Below are 10277 nucleotides of genomic sequence, written 5' to 3'. Positions count from 1 at the left end.
CGACCCTATTAAGCTGGCATTTCAGGGTACTATTTTATACATATATAAGGAAAATTTCAAAGTTAGGGGGGGCTCGAGCACCCCCCTGCCCCTACCTGGCTGCGCCCATGACTGTACGGTGTACCTTGTTTCTGGCGTTTTGCGTCTGGATTTGAATCTGTAATGCATTTGCTGCTTTAAATCGGAATCCATGCTTTCTCATACATACAAATGAATGTATGTACATGAGTAGATGCATGTGTCTCCGGTACGTACATTTGTATGTATGTATGTATGACATTTTGGCGTCATAAAATTCCAATTTTAATTCCATTGAAATTATTAATTGCGTATCGTAAAAGTCAATTGCTACCTAAGACAGCGAGTCGTAAATGCATTCTTTGCTGCTAAGAGTATCGCCGTCATGTCTGCCATATTTAGATACAAACAAAATTACCCTTCCGTAACCCCTTAAAAATGTAAGTAGCTATTCCTACTTTAACTGAATTTCTTGTTCTCCTATCCATAATCTTAATCCATTGCTCCATTTGGTGCCAAGCATTTCGAAATGCTATTTACGACATTCAAATTACCCGCGAGTGAGTTAGTGAGTGACTGCAGTGAATGCCGCGTCACGTGGTAAGCTACTTGGAGTGTCTGCGGTGAGTACTTTGCTAATTATACAACATGCAGCACACTAAAAATGAAAAAGAGGAGCAAACATAAATACTGCAGAGATCCAGCGGCATGGGGACAGACACAGCGAAAGAAAACCTTGATCAATTTCTGAAGGCGCACTTTCCTGGTGCTATAGCGAATTTGTCTAAGGTTCTAAAAAATAGGGAGAAGCAAAACTCAGCAAGCCGGAAACCCATTTACTACATTCATCTAAAATGTTGGGTGGCAGTCCTATGCGGAGAACCTGAGGTTTATATTTATCCCCATTCCTCTTTACATCACCTTGTGCTTAGAAAAAGCGCTCTTTTATTTCTAATATCAATCATTTTGAGGTCATCGAGATCATCGTAGAAATAACTGCCCAGAGCTTTTGCTCGCCGGTTTGATAGAGCCCCGGGCAATGACAGATAAGTTGATGGACGGTTTTCTTCTTTGCCCTCATCCACTCAGCTTCTGCAGTAATCGTTCCAGGCTGCCCCGAGTCTAGCTGCGTGTAATCCATTCAGAGAAGTCCAGATACTATGGAAATGTTCTGCCTCCTTAGATTAAGTATAGACTTAGTACGTTCTATTTTCCATTCTTAATTGGCAATTTCTGTGAATTCTTCATTTCCCTGAATACCGCAATGGCCAGGTATCCAGGCAATGTCTCTGAGAGATCCCTGGCATTGAACATCTGCTTTTGAAGTCAGCGACACTTTCCCCAGGGACTTAATAGCCGCCTGGCTGTCAGTGAAAATGTAGATATCATGGCTAGAAATCATAACACATTATACGAGTGATGTGTCCTTTGAGATAGCCATCAGTTTTAGTGTAAAAATGGATTGATTATCTCTCCCTGACTGTAACTAATGATCATTCTCCCTTTCTGCTAGGTCGGGTAATGAACTTGGTGTTGGTAGTGCGGCTGGGTGGGATGAAGTCGGTAGCAGCAAACCCAATAAGCTCGATAACGATTCTGTAGTGTCCGATATGTCGATGCGCCCATTTGTTGGACGCGTTAAGCTTAATGGCAGTATAACAGTGGAGTGGAGTTTTGAGGCTCTTGTTATCAGTAGAGAAGCCAGCCGTTGGAACTTGTCAATTTTTTTAGCGTTTACCTTTTACTTGACAGCTACCCACCAAACAAATACACCATAGAAAAGAATTGCTCTTACCTGTATTTCCATCGCTAATAATACCAGTTCAGATTTTGTAGAATTTACTCATAAACCAATTTTGCTGGAGAAGTGCGAAAGCTTATTTAATAGGCTTTGTATAAGGTTAGTCAGGGACACTAAATGTTTTCCTGTAGCCGTAATGGCAATATCATCGTCGTAAGCTACTACTCGGCCGCCGCCTTTTTATATCTCTTTAAGCAACGCCAATATTCCATAGAGGATGTGAGAGCACACCCCGTGGCGAGTCCCCCTTACTGTATACTGTTTAATCCAAAAGTACTTTTTAACCCAGAAGTCTCCTAGTTCTGAGTTTATGACCGCATTTTGGAGCATATTGTTAACAAAAGCTACCAGCGAGTATTAAATCTTGGAGCAGTGAGATGATCCTCTATAAATTGTTTTTAAATTTGGAATAATAACATCTATGTTTCTTTGAAGGGAACTTCAATCTCTCATAGTGAGATAGCAAGCAATACCTCCGAGTATATTTCGTAAAGCATACATATCTAACATACAGAGTCAGCGACAAAAATATGAATACCCTGACGATTGAAGATTTTATTCACTTATACCATTCATACCAATTTTTCCTTATTTTTTTATAAACATATATGTAGTTCATTCAACAGCAAAAGCTACAGGAATCGTTTTCCAGACATCGGAAAGGTGCCGAAAATGAAGTGATACATGATAGTGTCAAAAAGGGATGTTGCAAATGTGGAATTTTTTCGCAAATGCTCCGCATTGATTATTGCGAATGCGAATACATATTAAAATTAATGCGGAAGCTCCGTGGTAGCGAATGCGAATGCGAATATTCGCAAAAATCGTGGTGTCAAATATAAACGTGAAGTGAAACGTGTCTTTATGCACGGTTGCAATTTCTTTAATATCCACACACAATTTGAATCCCCCAATTCCTCCGAGAAATTCAAATTTCACAAAAATCGGGGAATTCTCCCCCGGTTGGCATCACTGACACAGCTGCAGTACTTAAACTAGGTAAGTTGACCATGAGTGAGATGACGAGTTTATGCTCAGCAATTTTCTCAGACCTGGTGGCTGATGGATATGGCAGAGTTTCTATGAGGTCAACAAAAATATCTCTGATTAAAAATAAATAAAGAAAAATCAAATAGAAAATTATTAAATAAATTGCAAAATGAAACCAACAAACGGCGTCAACTTGAAAACAGGAGGGGTAAAACGGCAATAATGACAATTACGAAATTTACACATTTAGTTCCTCGCCTTGGCCTCTCACAATCGCATTTTCCATTTCAATGCAACTTTCAATTTTCTCACAAATGCGAATATTTAAATGCACCTGAGCGCCGACAACGAACTGACGCACGTTGATGGCCAGTCAAGCGGCCAGTTAACAAACTCTGGATTTGCTGAGGGAGCATAAAGGCAGCCAATAGTGAAAAAAAGAAAATTTTGTGGCTGGCTGCTTTGCCATGGATTTTCGTAAGTGAATCGCTGTTATGAAAAATAGTAAGTGGTAGGAGCAAAATGGGTGCTGGTTCGTTAGTTGTTGCCGATGCTGATTTTGCCGCTGCGGCCCGGCAGCCGGTAATGCTTATAATGATGACGATGGTGATGAGCTCACCTGATGCCCAGCGTTGAGTGCAACTAGCGATGAGCGCCATCGCATCAACAGAAATAAGCATAGCATGAAGTTTGCAGAAGTGCAGGCTAGCGTGGTGTGAATAGTCGCAGCGCGCATTTCAAGGATCATTGACCGCACTCTGACATCTGCTTTCATTCACATCGGCTGACATTCGCCTACAATTGTACACTCTGCTCATGGAGGGGCGCAGCGCAATGCGTTGCTTCGCTCATTTTCACTGATTCCCTCGGGGCGAACTTTGGGTTGTCTGCTGCTGAATGATGAGATCCTGGGTTTGCGCGAAAAAGGTAGTCGATAAATTAAGAGTGACGTGCGCGGTTGTGGGAACAAAAAGTTATGCCTTACTGGCTGGCAGCACATTTGTGCAGCTGCATTTACAACAACTTTGTTAAAAACGTGGAGCGTTTAAATAGTGATTTCGCAACAACACAGCGACCCACAGATTTACACAGTATTAACTAACAACTTTACCACCACCCACGGCCACCTGATTAGTGTTGTTGGCGTTTTGTAATTTCTCTGCTTTGCTTGGCTTTGCTTTGCTTACTGCCTGCCACATAGTCTCTGTCAATGCCACTGTCACTATCAATACCACTGGCACATGTGTACTTATGTATGCATGTATCAACTCTCTTTTCAACAATAGCATTTATTTATTTAATTTACGTATTGTTGCCCATGGCATTGGCGTTGGAGTTTTTACGCGTCCTTGGTTTTTTCACTGCATCAGCCTCAGAAAAATGAGAGGTATCGGACAAAAACCACGCCTACCTTCCATATAACGGTAGTTTTCTGAAATACGGAAACGCCAATATTTTATTAAATACTAAATAGGGGAAACTAATTATATTATAAATTTTTGGAAAATAGGCGTAGCCACGCCCACGTATGATTACATCTTTATATCTTGGTAACCGGTTCACCATTTTCTCCCCAACTTGGCACACTTGTTGTTGGCCTAAAATCGGATAGTAACCACGCCCATATCCCATTTAACGACTGTTTAGAGAATTACGAAATCTTCGATAAATCGATAACTACCGAAGCGAATTTATTCAATGATGTTTGCAATAATTCTTTAGCGAAAATACGTGTATAACAAATATTTGGAAAATGGGCATGCCACCGCCCATTTATTACCACGTACATATGTCTGTAGATATATATTCATTAACCATTCTTTCAATTTATACCAAACTCGGTCGAATTATTTACTTGCCACATAAAAGCGAGACTTGAAAGATTTTTGAAATCGGCCTAAAATTACGCCCACTTTTCATACAACGGTAATCTTCCGAAATGCTGAAACTTCGATATTTTGAAATTTAAGGACGCTAATTAGGTAATTTATGTTAGGTAAATGAAAATGTGGAAGAGTGGTAATTATTAATAATATTTATTTTGCTTAGAAGTAATAAATTTAAAAACTCAAGCATTATATTTAAATAATATAAAGTTTCTTAAACCTGCGTCAATTAATTTACCGCGTGCGCAACTTGACAATAATTTAAATTCGTTTCGATTGATGTCACAGTAGTCGGGGTAGTCGGGAGGACTTTCAGTTATGTATACATATTCTCCTCGCTTGAAGAATATAGCATCATGACGAGATCGCTCGATAAACACCACTCACTGGCCGAACCCGAACTAGACGTTTCAGTTTTTACTAAACCTTTTTCCAAAGAATTTTTCATTCTAATTCTTTGGGCTGTTTCGAAATTTTGAAAATCTTTTGATTTCGTCAAAAAGTCTCCAAGTTTTGTATAAGCATTTGAATTATTGGGAGCACGGATGATATGAGTGTCTCAGAGGTGCTTAGTTCCCGTTTGGCTTCTTCAAAAGGTTTTAATAGCTCAAAACGAGATTCCATTATTTTCCGTTCCTCTGGCAAAATTGAGTTCATGTCATTGTCGTTAATGTAAAGACTGAATGCATATTTAAAAGCGATATTGTGAATGCGGATAAGAATCCAAATATTAAAATTAATGCAGAAGCTCCGCGTTTGCGAATACGAATGCAAATATCCGCAATATCCCTGGTACACACTATCGCCAGAGGCAGATCTAATCATGCTTCAAGAGTGCTATAAGAGTGCCTTTAGTGAAGTTCTTGGCCCCTTTTCAGGTCAACATTCTTTTTTTCGCTGGGTAGTGAGCTCTGAACTACTGAAAAGCACAGCGAGCACAGTTATTGGGCTGCAGGCTTTCCAGTATGTTCTTTTGGACTTCTCTTACCAAGTGGCACCCATGGTATTTATGTTGATGGATGCGTGGCAGCTTGCTGTGTTATTTGCTTTTAGGAGAAGACCCTTTCATTGTGTGCCCATAATTGACCCAACGAGTACCGGAGAAAGCAAGACGTCCATCCGGACAGAGATAAACTGTAACTGGGACAGGCTATATAGCCAGACATTCGACAAGTCCGTTCGCGGTTGGCCCCACCTCTACAGATCTTCGTATGATACCTTAATCTGACTCTGAAAGTAAGGAGTAAGGCATTCAAAAAGAAGATAGTATCCTTCAATAGGATCACGAAGTGTAATTAAATTATTGACTTCTCTCATGTCGACTATTCTTTACGTCCCACTTATTCGTCGTTTACAAAAGACTTGCCACTATCTAAATCAGAATTGTCCTGTTACTACACTACCAATAAGCAGAACTAAAGTTTTTCATTCATAAAAAATGCGACAACTCGCGAAATGGAAAGTTCATGCTCAGAAAACCGCGGTCTTAAAAAATATGGTAACTTCGTAAAATAGAAAATCAAATTGAGGAGAAGTCTGTCCTTTCATTTATACTTTTTACCCATCGATTTCCTTGCAAAGACTCCTCATTCAGTATATGGAATTTCCGAATATGCAAACTTGATGACCGTGAATTAATCGAGGTAGCATATTACTCCGCTAAATGAATTACAAATAAAACTACCCGAATAAAAATTAATGCTCATACAATTTCTACACGGAAGCAAAAAAAGCTAGAACATATAAAAAAAAAACCAACCAAATCATCATAATATAAGGGTCAGCCGGGACAAAAACCATAAAATAAATACGAATATGTAAGTATGTAATGCACTTCGTTTGTAAACTATAAATTAAAGCGTGCTGCAAAAAAAAAAACAAGTGATCAACTGTCAGTAAAGGATTTTAATGGTCCACAAAATGGAAACGCTTAAATTTGGCAAAGCTGATATTGAAAATTGAAAGTTAACACTCGACAAGCATAAGCCCCTTTTGCAACCCTTTCTCATGCTTTTTTTTTTCAAAGACCTAGCATTACTTTTGCACCCCTGCTTCGCCGCATTTGCTACCTACCCACTCGAAATAAAATGCGAGTGCAAAAAACATGCGCAAATAATGATAACAATAACAAGTACATTAAGAGACACATACAGCCCAAATTGTGTATATTTTTAAATCAACAAATGGCATTTTTTTTTTTTTTTGGTGCAACGACAATAACATCAACAGCAATGGCATCATCATCAATTGAAAGTGTCAATTAAACGCGTCATCAAAGGTAAAAAGAGATATAATAAAAAAAATGGCAATTCGCCAGCGTGATGGTACCGTGGAGGAGGGTGGTACGAGAATGAACACAAATATTTAATGCCTGACAGATGCTGCCAAAATCAAGTGAAATTATTTGCAATTGAATGGAGTGTCAAACGGCTGTCAAGCGCTTTAACATGCAACAATGCAGCCGATGAGAGTGATGAACTTGTTCGTCAAGGGATTTCAGGTTGCTTGATGCGAAAAAATAGGATATGCACAACTGGATGTTTATAGAAATAATCGATTTCATGGATCGGAATGCAAAATGATAAGGTGCCAACAGCTCGTTAAGGCATTTCAGAAGGGAGAACAGTTTTATTTTTTTATTTTCTTAATCTTTTCGTAGCGGGTGTAATAAACCTAGGAAACGTATGTACATACATAAATTAATCTATGTAATGGAGGTCTCAACTAGTATGCATACATATGTACATATGTATAGCAAGATTTCCCAAACCTGATAAATAACCAAGCTTTAACGCCAACGAACTTATGCGGTTGTGCAACATTTTATCGAAGTTCTTCATGAAAATTTGCAAGACCAACCTACTTTTCGAGTTAATATATTCTATAGGCTAGTTAATATAATATTGCAAGCTTGAGGCTATATTTTAATGCATAATATCGCATATCATACAACAACAAAAAAAGACTAGTTCGCTAAAATTACGTTTATATCTTAATCTGTTTTAATTTATCTTTATCACTATCTTTGCCATTGCACCTGTCTACAATTCCATTCACCTCTCGTGCAACTTCTCAACTCATCTCTGCTCATTTGATTTCAGCTCACCTCAGCTCAGCGATGCAAATCTATACGTAGTATATGTATATAATAAAATTTTAAACAGGCCGATGTCTGTACTTTATAGACATTAAAGAAAAATTAATATGGTGCCAAACGAGAAGAAAAATGAACAAATTTTAGAATTTTTGTCTGTCTGAGGCTTCTTATTTCTCTAAATTACCGTTATATAGGATGTGGGCAGGGTTATTAAAATTTTCAGCGATTTGGTATATTGTACCAAGGCCAACCAACAACTGTGCCAAGTTTGGGAGAAATTGGTGGAGCGGTTACCAAGGTATACACACGTAATCATAGGTGGGCGTTGCAACGCCTATGTATTTTCCATAAATGTATAATATTCTTATTTTTCGTCTGAAAATTATTGTAAATATCAATTTTGAGTGAATAATCTTCAGTAGTTATTAAAATATCGCAGTTTTCGTATTTCCGATGATTTTGCCCATTTTCAATATCACGGAAAGAAAGAAGTACACGTACATGTGCTTACAATTTCTTTATTAAATCTAAAATTTGCTCCAAATAATTTTGGTATACATAGTTGAAGTAAGCGTAAAAATTTGTAGCGAGCCGCTTATTTTTTATGTAGCTAAACGGTTAGCATTCTATCTAGTCTTGTTCCACGTCTGCCAACACGGACATTGTTGACTACGTAAAATCAGCTGTTTATGGATATTATACCTAACTATAATCGATGAGAGTTAATGTGGTTGTGGTTATGCCAATGGATATGGCTATGACGTTATGGTAGATATGTCACCGCTAATTAAACCTTTGATGAGTGGAAGAATTACGTTTCGCCCTAATATGGAGGCCTAAAAGACTCTCTAAAGTCTTGAGAGTGAAGGAAGTTAGATCTATGTTACTTACCAATATATTTTCTAAACAAATTGTGCAAGTCGTTCTTTTTAAAGACATCTACCGCACGCCAAAAACCATAGGATGCCTTCATAACTTCAAGAAAAACTAAGTTTTTTAAATTTTTATATATATTTTTTTTTTAGTTTTATTTGCATTTCTTTCCCACATGAATGAGTCTTTATTTAGTGTGTGTGTGTGTGTGTGTGTGTGTTGATTGTGTTCATTTTTTTTTTCTTGCTGCCGCATTTAAACAACATTCATCAGTGTTCTTCATCATTTTAATTAAATTACTTTTTGTTACATTATGCATAGAATTTACTTTTGTTTCGTTTTTTTTTTTTCGTTCACTAATTTATGTGTGTATATGTATACATATTTTGTAATTATTTGCTTATACAATACAATATTAAATTAATTATTATTAGTAATTGTATTTATTACATTTTATCCATTAATTTTATTCGATAATAATAATTCATTACTCATTTACTTTCACTTTGCGCTAAATCGATTGTTTTTTGCAATACATTTTCAATTCACTTAATTAGTGGGTGTTTTTATTTATATTTTATTTTTGTAATATTTTTTTTTTATGTATGCTCACATGCTGTGTAGTGAGATGTGTGTTTGTGTTGGTACATGCTACACTACCGCTGTGGTTTACTATTTTATTAATTATTTTTTTTGCTTAGCTTTTTGCTTCTGCTTTTGTTTCACTTTTTTTTGCTTCGTATTTGCTGTCGATTAATACTAAATACATAATCAATAGTAAATTTTTATGCGCTGCACTAATGTTTAATTTAAACCAAAGATACATAACGCATACTACATACATACATTTTTATTAATTGTATGCAAAACAAGCTGCTTTAATGTTACTAAAAAGTTTGTCCTATTTTCTATTGTTTATATTGTATTGTAAATTAAACTACGCTAACAAATTCAATAATATGGGATATACAATGTAATTTTTAACATGGTATCAATAGGGCGGGTAAAATAGAGATAGAGAGGGCGAGTTTGTGGAAAATATAAAATATGAAAAAGTAAAAAATAAAAATTATTTTTATTTATAAATAGTACCAGTTAAAGCGAAAGTCTCTTTTGTTTTTCTAGGTAAACCGGGTTCTTTTTTAAATTTATAGTAGTTGGTTTCAAATTTACAAACTTTTTACAGTGTACACAGTGTGAGAGGTCCTTAACATATACATAAGTTTAATTAAATATACGCTTTCTTAATTTCAAATTTTTTACACATAATAAATTTTTACAAATACAACTTAATGACTAATATTTACAAGTCTTGTGAGTTGGTTGATATTTTTTTATAAATTTATTCATTATTATCAAGTGTAGGCGTTGGTTTCAAAAAGAAATAAAAATAAATGAAAAATTTCACTAAAAAATGCGGAAAGTTTATAACTGTTAGTATGGCCATCGGTAGCGAGTAAGCATGGGAGAGCAACCAGTAGAAGTTCAGAGCTGTGTTGTGAACGAGATGGCTTTTACTTTGACTTCCCATATATATCAGTAACGCCCAATACATAGCCAGAGAGCAAAGCTTTTAAAACTTACGGTGGATTTTATGTGGGCGCGCAAAGAT

The sequence above is a fragment of the Rhagoletis zephyria genome, unplaced genomic scaffold (assembly GCF_001687245.7).
Source record: "Rhagoletis zephyria isolate East Lansing unplaced genomic scaffold, Rhagoletis_zephyria_1.1 Rzeph_scaffold_01423, whole genome shotgun sequence".
In the NCBI taxonomy this organism is placed as follows: Eukaryota; Metazoa; Arthropoda; class Insecta; order Diptera; family Tephritidae; genus Rhagoletis; species Rhagoletis zephyria.
The sequence above is the reverse complement of the archived record's forward strand: the minus strand, read 5'-3'. Positions refer to the sequence as shown.